Source organism: Eriocheir sinensis, chromosome 27, assembly GCF_024679095.1.
Source record: "Eriocheir sinensis breed Jianghai 21 chromosome 27, ASM2467909v1, whole genome shotgun sequence".
Classification (NCBI taxonomy): Eukaryota; Metazoa; Arthropoda; class Malacostraca; order Decapoda; family Varunidae; genus Eriocheir; species Eriocheir sinensis.
The window spans coordinates 7,104,880-7,121,120 of record NC_066535.1 but is presented as its reverse complement, the minus strand read 5'-3'; the positions used below and the strand labels follow the sequence as shown (position 1 = coordinate 7,121,120).

Below are 16,241 nucleotides of genomic sequence, written 5' to 3'. Positions count from 1 at the left end.
ACGTCCACAAATAAAAGTCAAGGAGGTTCTCAAGCCGGTCGGTGTATAGGGAGCCGTTGCGAAGACGAATCGGAAAACTAACTACCTAACTGCCTACCTACCTACCAACTTACCTAACTAACTAACTAACTAACTAGCTAACAAATAAAAGAACGATAGATGTTAAAATACCATGCCATTCAAGCCTCTCAAGCTGAACCCAATAAATAAGTGCACGAGTATCTGTTGCTCTCACAGCGTAACGTTACTGCCTCCATTTCCAACGCCAGTCATCGTTCATCTCATTTCAACGTTAATGAAACCCACGACCTCAGGAAGGAAAAATGAGAGCCGTGTCTTTAATGTCCCCGTTGCTGATTGGACATGAGACGGCTCGGGCAAAATTCTTTAGGTGGTAGTAGTAATAGTAGTAGTAGTAGTAGTAGTAGTAGTAGTAGTAGTTGTAGTAGTTGCAGTTATAGTAGTAGTTGTAGTAGTAGTGGAAGTAGTAGTAGCAGTAGAAGATGAAGATGAAGATGAAAATGAAGACGCAGAAGAAGAAGAAGAAGAAGAAGAAGAAGAAGAAGAAGAAGAAAGAGAGCAAGAAAAGAACAAGAAAACGCAATGGAAGCTATTTTACTTCTTGCTATCATAGTTGTACAAGACGTAGCCGGAGCAGCAGTTGTCCGTAGGTGTGGGTGAGGGCAAAAGTGTTACAGGGGGGCGGGGAGAGGGGAGGGGCGGAGGGGGCGAGGAGGCAGGGCAGGTGTGTGGGTCCTGGGGGAGGTAATGGCAGGTGACGTGGAGTGGCCGCCCCGCCATCCTGTTTGTTTGCCGTCGAGGGAGAAATTCCGGCGGCGCCACTTTTACTTTCCTGAGAACCACCACCGCCAGTGACTCCGCCGCGCCGCTTCCTTCCTCTCTTCCTGTTTTTGTTTCGCTCCTTCCTTCCTCTTCCTCCTCCTTCTCCTCCTCCTCCTCCCACATTTCCGTCTACTGTTCTTTTTTTGTCACCTCACTTTCGTCCTCTTCTCCTTTTCTTTGCTCTTTCACTTACTCTCCTTTTCGTAGTCTTCTCAGTATAGCACCTCCTCTTCCTCCTCCTCCTCCTCCTCCTCCTCCTCCTCCTCCCCCCACATTTCCGTCTACTGTTCTTTTTTATCACCTCACTTTCGTCCCCACCTCCTCCTCCTCCTTTTCTTTGCTCTTTCACTTACTCTCCCTTTCGTAGTCTTCTCAGTATAGCACCTCCTCCTCCTCCTCCTCCTCCTCCTCCTCCCACATTTCCGTCTACTGTTCTTTTTTATCACCTCACTCTCGTCCCCATCTCCTCCTCCTTTTCTTAACTCTTTCACTTACTCTCCCTTTCATCGTCTTCTCAGTATAGCACTTCCTTTCCTCCCTTTTTCTTTCATTTCTTCCTTCCTCTTCCTCCTCCTTCTCCTCCCACATTTTCGTCTGCTATTTTCTTTTTACACCTTCCTTTCCTCCCCACTCCTTCCCCTCCTCCTCCTCCTCCTCCTCCTTCTTCTCTTGACTTAGTTTCACTCACTCTCCCTTTCGTTGTTTCTTCCGTATAGCGTTTCCTTTACTTCCTCCGTTTTTTTTTCCGTTTTTTCTCCCCTTTCATTTTTTTTTTTGGTTTTCTTTCGCTTCCTTCTCCTCCTCCTGACTTTCTTCCTTTCATTCACTCTCCCTTTCGTCTTCCTCCTCGTATGATCTTTCCTTTCTCTTTCTTTTCAGTGTTGCATATCTTTTCATTTTTTTCTGCTTTTCTCTTTTGTTTTTGTTCCATGGGTCTATTGTCAAGGGCTTTCTGTGTTACTTTTTCCTCCTCCTCCTCCTCTCATCTCTCTCCCTCACTACCTTCCTCCCCACACAAGGACAAATTAAACCCATTACTTAAAACAACCAATATTTCCCAAGGCCACTCCGTCCCCCATGCACCTTCACACACACACACACACACACACACACACACACACACACACACACACACACACACACACACACACACACACACACACACACACACACACACACACACACACACACACACACACTAGAAACAGCCCAGGGGAAGGACGAACCAAGTAAGAGGAGGAGGAGGAGGAGGAGGAGGAGGAATGGAGAGACTGAGGAAGAGGTAGAATGTGAGAGGAGAAAAAAAACATAGCGTATAACAAAATAAAAATAGAAAATTAGAACGGAGAATAAAGTGAGAGACGAAAAGATAGGAAGCAAGGAACCAAACAAAACAAAAAAATAGCCAAGCAAAACAAAAGCTAGCGTGCCTGTCCTTGATATTCCTTTAGCATCGTTCAGCTTCATTTGTCTCGCCTCGGCTGGTGGAGGAGGTAAATGACGGACAAGTTTGAGGCGGGGAGGTTGTTGAGAGGGAGAGTGGAGGAGGGAGAGAAGGAGAGAGGGAGAGAGGGAGGGAGGGAGGAGAGAGAAGATTGCAGGGTAGGGAGGGCGGGAATAAGGAGAGGAACAGGAGAGAGGAGGGACGGAGGTTAATAGTACAGCTGAAGAATAAAAGGAAGGAAAACTTGGATGCAGGGAGAGAAGGAAGGAAGGTTAGGATATATATAGAGGAAGAAGAGGAGGAAAGGAAGGAAAGATGGAGAGAGAGAAAGTGAGAGTAAGAGGTATAGAGGAAGAAAGGAAGAGAAGAAGGAAGGCTTAGAAGCATAAATGGGAGTAAGGAGAAAGGGAGGAAAGGAGAGGAAGACTACAGCAGGAGATTTACAGAGAAGAAAAGAAGGAAGGATGAAGGAGGGAGAGAAGGAGGGGGGCTAAGGTGTATAGAGAAGGAAGAGAAGAAGGGAAACAGGTATAAATGGAAGTAAGGAGGAAGGGAGGAAGGGAGAGAAAGGATGATGATGACGATGATATGTTTGCCCCTTTGCGCTCTCTTGGATTGCTACTTATTACTGCGTTGAAATTTCCCACTCATTCGGAAACCCAATGAATATAACAAACGTGTGTGTGTGTGTGTGTGTGTGTGTGTGCGTGTGCGTGTGTGTGTATCCGAGGGGAACGATAGACGGCTGCTTTTGTTTACTAGCGATAATGGTTCTGTGCGTGGTTCAATCTCTCTGGTTTTAAGGTGGCTACACACACACACACACACACACACACACACACACACACACACACACACACACACACTCCAAGTTATGAAATTTCTAACTGTTTGATATTTCTCTCTGCCACTCCATCTCCTCCTCCTCCTCCTCCTCCTCCTGAACACGGGTCGAAGGATCATATATTGGCTCGATACTGATCTTTATTGCGCCACCTCCCCCCTGGTCCCCCGTGGTGCCGCTGCCTCTCCTGTCGCTCCACTTTCTCCCGTGGGAACTTGTTAGCTGGCCCGGAATCCCGCCTAGCGCCCCGTGACACAGCTACGAGGTGGAGGCGAAGGTGGAAGACCCTACTTAAACACCTGCTGAGAAAAAGGAGAAGATGGAGGCGAGAGTGGAAGAGCCTTACTTACCATAGCTGCTTAGGAGAAAGAAGTGGTGGACGAGATGAAGCTGGAGAAGGAGATGAAGGTAGAAAAGGAAGGGAAGGAGGAAGAAGATGCAGGTGAGGGTGAAGGAGGAAAGTAAGAGGTGATGAAAGGAGAAGAAAAACTGTATCTGAGCAACATGAAGAGAAAGACAAGGGAGGAGAATCGTGAGGAGAACAGTAATGAACAAGAAGACGAGTGGAAAGAGAAGGTACTGAAGGAACAGGAATGAGATAAGGAAAAAGGAGAGAGGGGTCAGTGGCACAGCTTATCATGGAAAGGAGATGGCTGTAAATACGAAAGGAAAAGAAGAAGAGAAGGAAGAGGAATAAGCAGAAGAGGAGAAAAAAAGACGACGGAAGAATGGGAATGAGATATGGAAGAGCCGGAAGAGGAAGACGGAAAGAGAGATCACCGGCACAGATTATCATGGAGAGGAGATAAATGATTGTAAGAAAGGATAATAAGAAAAGTAGAAGCGTAAGATGAAGAATAATGCTGAGAAAAAGGAGAGGGAGAAGATGGACCCGAGAGTGGAAGAGCCTTACTTACCACAGCTGCTGAGGAGAAGGAAGTGGTGGACGAGATGGAGGTGGAGGATGAGATGAAGGTAGAAAAGGAAGGGGAGGATGAGGAGAAAAAGAAGAGTAGAGGAATAGGAATGAGATAAGAAGAACCGGAAGAGGAAGGACGAAGGGTAGAGAGGTCATTAGCACAGATAATCACGGGAGGGAAATGGAGAAGAATGAGATCGCCTTTACACTTGTCATCGTTCTTAATTAAACTACGCAGAGAGGCCGTTTAGAGGCACCACATAGCTATCCGAGGTGCAGAGGACCATTCGAATATGCTGCATGGTGGAAAACTATAAATACCCACCTCCCCTTTTCACTTCCTTTGTTTACTCCCCTATTGGTTCTCGTTGGGTAATTCTGTCGTGGATGCATCGTGACTTAGGCGTACTTGAGAGGCACAGGAATCGTTATATTGTCGCAGTATATAATAGACAACAAATTGGCTTGTCTTTTGGTATGTCAAACTATATTATATTCGACTCTTTCATACAGTCTCACATTCGGATAGATAGATAGATAGATGGATAGAAAGATAGAGGTAATTTATTGATCACAGCTACAACATTCATTTTACAGAAACCTCTACCGCAAAAAATAAAAAAATGCGAACAGACTGAAGTACAAAAATAAAAATTATAACACACACACACACACACACACACACACACACACACACACACACACACACACACACACACACACACACACACACACACAGCTTTCATAGTTGCTCGGTTGGATAAAAAAAAAAGTGAAATTTTGGCCGGAGCGTCACGAACATTTATCATGGGTGTTCAAACTGCCTCCTCCTCTTCTTCCTCCTCCTCCTCCTCCTCCTCCTCCTCCTCATACCTCCTCATAATCTCCCCACCCCGTCCCTTCCTCTTCATACTCCTCCTCTTTCTCCTTCTTCTCTTCCTCCACTTCCTCCTCCTTCATACCTCCTCTTTCTTTTTCTTCCTTCTCCTCCTTCACACCTCCCCATCTTCCCCCAGTCTCCTCGTCCCTTCCAGTGTCTTCCTCCTCCTCGTATTCTTCCTCCTTCTCCTGCTCCTTCCTCTTCCTCTTCCTCTTTCATACCTCTTCGTCTTCCCACAGTCCCCACGTCTCTTCCCCTGTTTTACTCCTCCTCCTCCTCCTCCTCCTCCTCCTTCGTCCCCTCCTCTTCTCTTCCCCATTCCTCTCCTCCTACCTCCCTCCCTTCCTCCTCCCGACACACAACTTTCACTCTGGCTCGGCGGCGCCCCAAACCGGTGGCCTCCCCTGAAGATACGCACTATTGCATGCTTACCAGTGTACTGCAGTTACGGTGAATAAAAACAGCATACAATCAGTGCGGGGAGCGAAAAGTGAAAACTGGACGCCCGGAGCTGGTTATGTGGGTGGGGGAGAGGGGGGGAGGGGGAGGGGGGGTTGGAGGTGTGTGTTTGTGTGTGTGATTGTGTGGGGGAGGGTTGGGGATTGTATGTGTGTGTGAGTGTGTGTGTGTGCGTGTGGGTTGGTATTTTCTATAAGATGCAAGACAGTGCCAACCGTTTCCTCCTTTCCTTCCTTCTTGACTTGTTTTGTTTGAAGTGTGTATGTGCTTGTTTGTTTATGCATGTGTGTTTGTGTGTATGTGTGTGTGGGTACAGGTTGACTCTCCTATACGTTAAAATACACTGCAATATCCTTCCTCCCTTCCCTCCTTTACTTCCTTTCTTCCCTCCTTCCTCCTTCCTTTACCCTCTCCTGTGGTCGTTGCGTGTGCCTCTCACTCTCTCCCTCCCTCCCACCCTGCCTGCTTTCTTGCTTGCCTTCCTCTCTGCTTTTTAAATCGCTCCTTGAAGTGGCTTGTCTTCCTTCGGCCTATTTGAATCTCTTCCTGGTGTATGACTCGGTAGATACACAACTTCCTGGGTGGGTGGTTGATGTTATTGTTCCTATTTGTAGTTTATGTTGTTTGTGGTTGATGTTGTAATCGGTTTAGTCTGTTCTCATATTCTCTCATCTATCTATCAATATTTCTTCACAGGTTAAGTTTTTGACAGTTAAATTTGGTCTGATAATGTCTCTAGCTGTTTGTCTATCTTTGTTTTAGACCTACAACGAAAGATGGATAGATAAATATATTGAGAAAGATAGAGAGTATTAGTCGCAGTCATCGTCACCTCCTTCCTAAGTACAAGACAAACACGCGAAGTCATCTACATAGACAACGAGACAAGCAAACACTATCCAAGCACACAAAGGGATGATACGGAGAAGTGTAAGAAGAGTAACAGTACACTTCTTTCACTCACACAGACTCTCTCACTCACTCACTCACTCACACTCTCTCTTCCTCTGTCTGTCAAGGGAGGAACTATTGATATAAGCTGAGAGAGGTGCTTAAGCTGAGTCCCGAGGCGCAGGTTGTATGAATTGAAGTGAAAGTGTGCGACCGGAAAATAAAAAAAAAGTAAAAAAAATTGTGGTAAGACTGGTGGTGATGGTGTGATAGTGGAGGTGGTGGTGGTGGTGGTGGTGGTGGTGGTGATCGAAGCAGCAGAAGTAGCAGTGGTAATAGCAGTAATATCAGTTGTTGTAGTAGCATTTGTTGTAGTAATAGTAATAACAGAGGTGGCGGGTGGTACAGTTAGCAAAGACAAGGAGGAGGAAGAGGAAGAAGAGATAATAGACAGACGATGACTGGAAGAAATTGAGAACAAAAGAAAGGAAGGAAGGAAGCAAAGGAAGATGAAAGGAAGGAATCAAATGAGAAAGGACGGGAGAAAGAGAGATAAAGTAAGAGAGAAAGAAAGAAAAAAGGAAGAAAGAAAGAAAGATAAAGGAACGAACTCAACGAAGTGAAACAGAAAACGGAAAAGAACAGAAAGAAAAGAATATGATGAGAGAGAGAGAGAGAGAGAGAGAGAGAGAGAGAGAGAGAGAGAGAGAGAGAGAGAGAGAGAGAGAGAGAAGTATATTGACAGATAGACAGAAAAAAACAGAGAAACAGACAGAATCAAACATACAGGACAAATAAACATGCATATAGATAGACCAACAAGCAGACAGACCAACAGACAGACAGTGAGACAGAAATATACGCCCAAAGACACACGTACGGTCCCACAGCAACAGACAGACAGACAGACAGACACACACAGATTTATTGAAATTCCAACAACATTCCATCAGTCATCGTACTTCTTTTTTTATTTCCGCTGTAACGCAAGACGGAAATGACTCTTACCTATCTTGCTTGTTAATTATTTGTACACATTTTTGTTCTACTTCACCTGACCGACAGACTACCTGGCTTCAAAGACCGTGAGATGACGTGTGTGTTTGTTTATTTGTATGGGGGTGGGGAGGGTTGTGTGTGTGTGGGTGTGTGGGTGTGGCTGTGGGTGGGTGGTTGTGGGTGTGGGTATTAGTGGTGCCTCTTCCCTCTCCTTCTCTCTCTTTTCTCCTCTCCTCTCCTCTCCCTTTCCTTCTCTTTTTCTTTCTTGCCTTCCCTTACTTCCCCCTCCTTTCCCCATTTTTCATTCCTCATCCCTTCCCTTCCCTTCCTTCTCCTCCCTTTCGTTCCCATCCTAATTCCTTCATCTCCATTCCTATCTCCTCCGTTCTCCCCTTCCTTCCTGTTCCTTCTCTCTCACCTTCCTCCCATCGCGTCCCTCCCTCCTTTGCACCTTCCCAGCATGATTTATTGTCGCCTCCAGCCGCCACGGAAGGTTGACTCGGCGGCCTCAGAAAAAGGTCAGAGAGTTGCAGGAGACGAAACCAATCAGGAGGGAGGGAGGAAGAGAAGGAGGGAGGGAAGGAAGAAGGAAAGGAGGGAGAGAGGAACAGAAGGAAGTTGAGATGGAAAGGAAGAAAGTACAATGAGACGATGGAAGGAGGGAGGGAAGGAAAGGAGGTAGGACTGAGCTAAGGATGTAAGGGAGGAAGAGAAAGAGGAAAAGAATGTGAATGAAAAAGAGACTTGCCAAAAGAAATGAATAATAAAGGAGAAGGAAGGTGTGAAAAGAGGAGGGAGCAATAAGGTGAAAAGGAAGATTACCAAGGCGCTAATGCACCGTTGGAAAGATAAAGTCTGAACCATGACGACAAAGAACTGTAAACATGAAGATCTCTATACTAACTCTCCTCAGTATCAAAGGACTATATTCTTGAACCTTTCGGCGCCCAAGCACACATATTTGACAAGGCTTTCGTAGAAGTTGTGGGCATTTCCAGGGGTAGTTTTATGACCCTGGTGGTAGTTTGACCCTTCTTCTGTACCATGAACCTAAAATACTACTCATAAGAACCTGACTGATCTCCTTTTAGCCCTTTGGAAATAGTTGATGTGAGGGATGGAGGCGTCTACCAGTACCAGCCTAAGCCATCGATACCCTGATACGTAGACAATCTCTAGCGTACCTTTCCCAATGTATAGGTCCTCTAGCAGCCACCCTTCCCGTTGCCGAGGCCCCGCTTTGCACTGGAGGAGTAGGAGGAGGAGGAGGAGGAGGAGTTGAGGGGAACACCACGAGGAGGAGCGGGACTGAAGTGAGGGGGGAGGGGGGGGGGGGGGAGAGGGCTGGTGAGAGGAGGGAGGGGAAGGGAGAAGTGTGCTGCTAGTTTGTTTGTTCTTAAGAGGAGGAGGAGTAAGAAAAGGAAAAGAGGAAGAGAAAGAAAGAGAGAAGAGAGAAGAGGAGAGGGGAGGGAGGGGGGAAGGGTATAGAAAGGGAGAAGAGGGAAGAGGGGGAAGAAGAAATAGGGGGGGAAAAGGAATTTGGGGAAGAAAGTATAGGTTCCTAAGACTGAAACATGACGCGACTGCTAACGGACCATAAAACTGTTTCCTGTTGACCAAGATTTCGTGCCACCGTCGAGGGAGTGTATGGCTGGCGCGGACAGGACAGAGTGAGTGGCCAGGCAATGGAAATAACAGGAAATTACGAGGAGAACATCTACCTGGATCATGTTTCCCCCACTGACTTTTGGTTTCCCAGATATTTCCCCGGGGCAGAAGGCTTTGCTCCACCCCCGCAGTTCCTTCCCAACTTGCCAGTATCCCGCGGCTATGTTAGACTCGCCAGTCACCCATCCGCCCCATTCCATTTAGTATGCACATCAGAGGGGAAGAAATTATCCGGATATATGAGACTGTGAAATAAAGTTGAATTATCCATTTTTATCTTTATGCTTCATAGTTAAACAATAACACAAACTCAAGCGACAACAGAAGTAGTAGTAGTAGTAGTAGTAGTAGTAGTAGTAGTAGTGAAAATAACGATTCTCCTCAACAAGGTAAACTATAAAAATAGCATCAACACACACCAGTAGCAAAACCAGCAGGCCTAGCGCGCACACACACACACACACACACACACACACACACACACACACACACACACACACACACACACACACACACACACACACACACCTTTTCCCTCAATTCAGCTTCTCCAGCACGCGAGAAAGTGAAACTCCCACTCAAGCATCTGCTGAGAGGGAGGAGGAGTAGGAGGAGGAGGAGGAGGAGGAGGAGTTGAGGGGAACACCACGAGGAGGAGCGGGACTGAAGTGAGGGCCTGAGGGGGGATGGGGGCAGGGGAGGCAGCTGGTGAGGAAAGGGAGACGGGGGAAGCTGAGGGGTGTGCTAGTTTTGTTCTCTCTTAAAGGAGGAGGAGGAGGGCGTAGAAAAAGGAGTAGGAGGAAGAACAAGAAGTTGAGAGAAGTAAGAATAGGAGGGAGGAAGGATTGGGGAAAGAAAGTATAGGGAGAAGGAAGGATTGGGGAAAGAAAGTATAGGGAGAAGGAAGGATTGGGGAAAGAAAGAATAGGGAGAAGGAAGGATTGGGGAAAGAAAGTATAGGGAGAAGGAAGGATTGGGGAAAGAAAGTATAGGGAGAAGGAAGGATTGGGGAAAGAAAGTATAGGGAGAAGGAAGGATTGGGGAAAGAAAGAATAGGAAGAAGGAAGGATTGGGGAAAGAAAGTATAGGGAGAAGGAAGGATTGGGGAAAGAAAGTATAGGGAGAAGGAAGGATTGGGGAAAGAAAGTATAGGGAGAAGGAAGGATTGGGGGAAGAAAGTATAGGAAGAAGGAAGGATTGGGGAAAGAAAGAATAGGAAGAAGAAAAGGATGGTATGGAAGTAATCGTGGGAGAGGGAGTCAGAGGGGCCTGCAGTGGGCGTGGCGGAAGGGGCGTGGCAGGAGGGGCGTGGCAGAAGGGGCGTGGCAGAAGGGGCGTGGCAGGTGTATATAAGAGTCACCAGATCCTTGCGGGACACGCCCTTAAGACCCGGCCAGGAGAAAGCGTTGCTCTTTATTAGTCCGGTGGTCATCTCTGGTCAAAATTGTTGCATTGCCAAAGCAGGCTCCTGTGTGTGTGTGTGTGTGTGTGTGGGTGTGGGTGTGGGTATGGGTGTGTGTGTGTGTGTGTGTGTGTGTGTGTGTTCCCCCGTGCAATGACCATCCAGGCATTGCTTAACGGACTGCATCTTGAGGCTCGTTTCGTTCGCCCGCTGTGAATACATAATTTATCGAAGTCTGCGTCCGTTGCTGCATTGGGGCGGAGGAGAAAACGCATTGTTGCATCGCCGTGTGTGGTGGTGGTGGTGAGGTTACGTGTGTTTGTTATGTAAATTTGCTTATCTGCGTGAGTGAGTGTGAGGTTTTTTTTTTTTTCTTCTCCTCCGCTCCTCTCCCGCGACTCTCCCTGTTTAGGCGTGTTGTGACCTCCAGCCATTGTCTCTCTCGCGCGTCACTCATCCGACCCGAAGGAAAAAAAAAACTCGAAAAAAGGAAAATAACAGAAAGGCAAGGAAAGAAGGCCAGAAAAAGAGGGTTGTGGCGTAAGCACGGGGCTGGAAAGTGAAAAGACGAGTTCTGAATCTGCCTCAACTTCGATTATTCGCTATTTTTGTTAGTTTGAGATCATTTGATAAGGCAATTCACATATAACTATAGAGGAAGTGGAGGAGAAAGTGGAAGACGAGTAGGCGGAGGAGGAGAAAGAGGAGGAGGAAGAGAAAGAATAGTAGGCTGTAGTCAGTTAATTTAATATAAACATCTATCTATCCCAATCTATCTATCTCTGTATATATATGAATTATGAGGCGAAGATTAATCCCATAACCAGATTTCCTTGTGAGGATATGAGAGGGAAGAGGAGGCTAAGGAAGAGAGGAAGGAGGAGAGGTAGAGGAGGGTAATGGTCAGGGGGGGCAGAGGCCTGGACAGCGGGAGAGAGAGTGAAGCAGCTAGCAAAACACTTCCACCTCTGAGGCTCGTAGACCAGTGGATGACACATACCTCGCACTTTCTATTGCCGAAGAGGAGGAGGAGGAGGAGGAGGGGGGGAGAGGAGGGGGAGGAGGAGGGGGAGAACGAAGATGAAGAAGAAAAAGAAAAAAAAATACATGGAGGTGTAGGAGGAGGTGACGGTTGTGGTGGAGAAGGAGGAAGAGGAAGAGAACGAAGATGAAGAAGAGAAAGAAAGAAAAAATAGAGGAAGAAAAAGGAGAAGTAGATGATGATGAGGGGGAAGAGGATGTAGAAGCGGAGGAAAAGAAGAGAAGGATAAGATGGAAATCCTCTCTGTGTGTGTGTGTGTGTGTGAGTGTGTGTGTGTGTGTGTGTGTGTGTGTGTGTGTGTGTGTGTGTGTGTGTGTGTGTGTGTGTGTGTGTGTGTGTGTGTGTGTGTGTGTGTGTGTGTGTGTGTGTGTGTGTGTGTGTGTGTGTGTGTGTGTGTGTGTGTGTGTGTGTGTGTGTGTGTGTGTGTGTGTGTGTGTGTGTGTGTGTGTGTGTGTGTGTGTGTGTGTGTGTGTGTGTGTGTGTGTGTGTGTGTGTGTGTGTGTGTGTGTGTGTGTGTGTGTGTGTGTGTGTGTGTGTGTGTGTGTGTGTGTGTGTGTGTGTGTGTGTGTGTGTGTGTGTGTGTGTGTGTGTGTGTGTGTGTGTGTGTGTGTGTGTGTGTGTGTGTGTGTGTGTGTGTGTGTGTGTGTGTGTGTGTGTGTGTGTGTGTGTGTGTGTGTGTGTGTGTGTGTGTGTGTGTGTGTGTGTGTGTGTGTGTGTGTGTGTGTGTGTGTGTGTGTGTGTGTGTGTGTGTGTGTGTGTGTGTGTGTGTGTGTGTGTGTGTGTGTGTGTGTGTGTGTGTGTGTGTGTGTGTGTGTGTGTGTGTGTGTGTGTGTGTGTGTGTGTGTGTGTGTGTGTGTGTGTGTGTGTGTGTGTGTGTGTGTGTGTGTGTGTGTGTGTGTGTGTGTGTGTGTGTGTGTGTGTCCTTTCTCCCTCTCTCCTTCCTCCCTCGCTCTCTCCTCCCTCCCTCCCTTCTCTCTTCTGTTCCTCTTCCTTTTTGGCCGGAACTGGGTAGGAAAAAAAATCGATTAGTGGAGTGAAAAAGAAAGTGGGCAAGCAAGTCAAACAAAGACTGGTTAGCGGCTGGAGGGGGTGGAGGGGGGAGGGGAAGGGGGAGGGAGGTGAGAAGTAAGGGGGAGGGTGCGGGGTGAGCTGAGAGGAAGGCAAGGGAGTGCAGAGGGAGGGGAGGAGGATGTAAGAAGACATGAGGAGCTTGGTTAAGGAAGGGGAGAAAGAGGGGAATTGGGGAACGGCTGGTGAGGAAGTAAATGACAAATAAACAATTAGAAAGGGAGAAAGGGGTAAGGGAGGGGGCGAAAAGGGAGGAAAGAGGGTGAGGGAAAGAAGGGGGGTTAGGGAAAGGGTTTGAGGAGGGAGGGATAGGGAGTGGGGAGGGGACGGAAAACGAGGAGAGTGAGCGGAGGGAGTAAATGGGGTGACGGAAGGGGGTTGAGGATGGAGGCAAAGGGGATGGGAAAGGGGGAGAGTGTAAGGGGGAGTGGGAAGGGGGTTGAGGATGGAGGCAAAGGGGATGGGAAAGGGGGAGAGTGTAAGGGGGAGTGGGAAGGGGGTTGAGGATGGAGGCAAAGTGGGTGGGAAAGGGGGAGAGTGTAAGGGGGTGAGGGAAGGGGGGAGGCAAAGGGGGTGGGAAGGGAGCAGGGAGAGGGAGGAGGAAGGAAATAGGAAGGGGGTTCAGGAGGGAGGCAAATGGGGTGGGGAAGGGGTTGAAAAGGGGGAGGAGAGAAGGGGGGTGAATAGTGGGGAGAGGAGGGAGGAGGGGGGAGCAAAGGGGGAAGGGGGGGCGGCTCGTAGCAGTAGCATCTGGGTTTTAAATCGTCTTGTTTTCACTTCCTACGTCGCTTCACTTTTACTCGTTGGCACTGGCGATAATGACGCCGATGATGATGATGATGATGGTGATGATGGTGATGATGATGACATGGGTTTAGTAGTGATTGTGATGATGATGATGATGATGACATGGGTTTAGTAGTGATTGTGATGATGATGATGGCAGTGGTGGTGGTGGTGGTGGCTTGCTTTAATAGCTGTGCGTGCTTACGTGTGTTTCGTGTGGATCAGGTTTCTTTTTTTATGCTAATATTCGTCTAGTATAAAACTGTCTAGAGAGCAAACTATTAAGACAGCAGTTACGTTTACTCGAGTCTACACAAGTCGCTCTTATGGACATTTCTTTTTTTTTTTTGTTCACCTAATACTTTGTCTTGAAAACGCACTAACGAGACAATTGTGTAACTCAGCTCTAACCAATCCATCTGCTCTTAAAGCTACGAAATAAGTTAAGTTATGGACTCTGCTCAGAAAGATTGAGATGATTGCAAAATTTCGTTTTCCAGAACAGTGGGAAGGATGATTCAACACTTCCGTGGACCACCATATGATTTTTTTCTACTATCCTCCCTTCTGGCGACGTGGGGCAGTATGTACCAGCAGTAAAGTAGCTAAATGGCTTAACCCGCGCCTCGTAAAGTGTCCCTTCAGCCCTGGAACGGACTCGTTGCCTTGAGAGGGCGTCGCTTGCCTTGCTACGACAGGGGCTGTAGATGTCTGTCTCTTACGTGTGATATCTGAGTGGCCAGGAGTGTACTCTGCAAAGGGGAGGAAGATATAATAGAGAGAGAGAGAGAGAGAGAGAGAGAGAGAGAGAGAGAGATGGATTGAAAAAAAAAAAGATTACCAACATTTCCATGTGGAAGTGTTTGTGAACAAGAGAATTCAGGAGACGCCAGTGGCACGACCTCACTCACCCTACGTCGTGACTTCCTCGTTGTGCGTCGCTCGTCTGGTCTCTCCTTCCCGCCTTCCTGCCTGATATTCCGTTCTTTTCTAACCAATTCGACTGGTCTGGTCACCGCCCGGAACCTCCTCTTCCTTCACCAAGCATCGAAAGAAATCATTATACCTCACAAAGCAAGGTCTGTCTCGCCACCAGGAACAGTTATATCGTGTGATGATAATATGCATCGACTACCCTTGAGTTAACATCCATGAGAGGCGTCACCGATTCTTGTTGAATACTGTCTGGGTGGAAGGCTGAGGAGAACGTGTGTCAGCAGTGCACTCGAGTGTCAGTCCTCTAAAGCAATCTCAAGCAGCACGTTACTCCTTCACCCACCCAACGAACTGGCCCGCCCCTCTCACGTCTTTTCTTCCACTCCCACTACACAATCCCACTGGACGCAGTAACGGAGTAACGTTCATCTTCCTCATGGACTCTGCGGCTGCTCCTCGCCCACACCTTCTCAATGTGGACCACCGCACCGCTTCACTATGCCTGTGTCGTGTTGTCAAAAAATGTTCGTAAGTTATAATGTTACAACAACAGGTCCGTCTGGTTGCTTCACCTCCTCCTTCAGTCCCCACTCCTCTGCCACTCGGTCAACGCCCCGCCGCTCCCTTCAGAGACTTCGATACCACAAGAAGTAATCCTACGAAGAGGGACTTACCTTGAGTGTGTCCTGTGCCGGGTCCTGTGCAGGGTCTCTTGTGTTGACAATAGTTACAGGTCACACAGTAATCCGCTCGCACCGCAAAGGTTCGTACCACAACACTTCCAGTGGCTGCACCAGTGGCCGGGAGTTACACTGTATGTACACTTGAACACTGCCCCGACGGCTCACCACACTGCACCAGAAGGTACTGAAGTCAAGAGAGGGCCGTGGTGGTCACGGGCAGGGGCGCGCCTCACACACGCTCGCAGCAGACACGGGCCCGACCATCGCATACCACTGTAAAAGCGAAACTAAAAGCCTGACCTACATACGGGCCGATACTAAAAGGGAAAACCCGCCACCTCGCGTCTGCCGATGGGCCGGCAAGTTTCACTTGCTGGCGCGCCTCCCGCCAGGTTGCTGCGGCCCTCCAGCGTCAGGTTGGCCCGCAGCTCGCCAGCACCAGCCGAAGCAGCAGTACTAGAGGCTGGGTGCTGCCTCCCAGCGTTGGAGGCGGGGGAAGCCACCACTAACCCACTGACTGGGCGGCGCGCGGGGCGGAGAGCGGAGACCCGTTGTGGCAGCTCAACACCGTAAGGTAACGGGCCGCCGCCGCTTCTGCCGCACTGCCAGCCTTGGACGAGGTCGCTCCCCGCACCTCTTGATTCTAAACTGTTTTATCACACCGCCGCGCCCTTGCCGTTGACCTGCACGCCGGAAGCTTTGCTGTTCCAAGGGCCAGCTGTCCTGGCCCTAATAAGGAGCAACAGGTGCACCCCAATACACCTGTCCCGGAGACCTTTTCAAGCCGGCCCACGGGTCTAAATTTTTTTCCTGCTCTTCTGAATATCATTTTCATCACATCACAGTTAACGAAAACTTCTGACGTTAATTTAAATGTTCAAACAAATCGACAGCAATTTGAAGTATTGCTGAAGCTGTGATCTCTTACGCACGAGCAACACCGCTGCCTTCGTCGAGGGAGACATGGCAACGTGGCGGCAGGACGGCGTAAGAAAGTTGGTTGAGGCGGAGCAAGAGTTGTGTGGCCAGCACTTCCCCTCGCAATGCCTTTGCAGTTTTAAGCTAATTTGTTCAATAATAAATCCGGTGAATCACAAAGCTTCAATATGATGAGGAATGAAGGGATTGAATTTATTTATAGCGTCCTCAGGTGGTGGCGGCCGGCGGCGGTGGGCCGACACGAGAGAGTAAGAGTGATGGCGGCGCCTGCGGCCACAGCTGGAACAGGTTTGTGTAGCGCTGTGGTGTTCGCCGCCCGCCCTCCTGCTGGCCCCTCTGCTGGCCCTCCTGAGTTAATTCACCCTCGCTCCGCGGTGCCTCTCGTCATGGAATTACGTAACCGCGGCAAGGCAGCGGCTGTCGCCTACAGCCTACTCG

At 48.5% G+C, this 16,241-nt stretch overlaps 1 protein-coding gene and 1 long non-coding RNA gene across 3 annotated transcripts in view; one reads left to right on the top strand and one right to left on the bottom strand.

Annotated features, from left to right (window-relative positions):
• Positions 1-15,729, bottom strand: part of LOC127004051 (sal-like protein 3) — a 96,211-nt gene extending 80,482 nt beyond the window's left edge. Inside the window, exon 1 of one of the 2 annotated variants that reach the window (XM_050871332.1) lies at positions 14,856-15,729. The gene's annotated coding sequence lies outside the window, so the exon portion shown is untranslated. The remainder of the gene's footprint in view (positions 1-14,855) is intronic. The other variant, XM_050871331.1, reaches the window with a different exon arrangement.
• The window catches only part of LOC127004053 (uncharacterized), a 101,480-nt gene that overhangs the window by 65,354 nt on the left and 19,885 nt on the right, over positions 1-16,241 (top strand). The gene's annotated exons all lie outside the window — the stretch shown is intronic.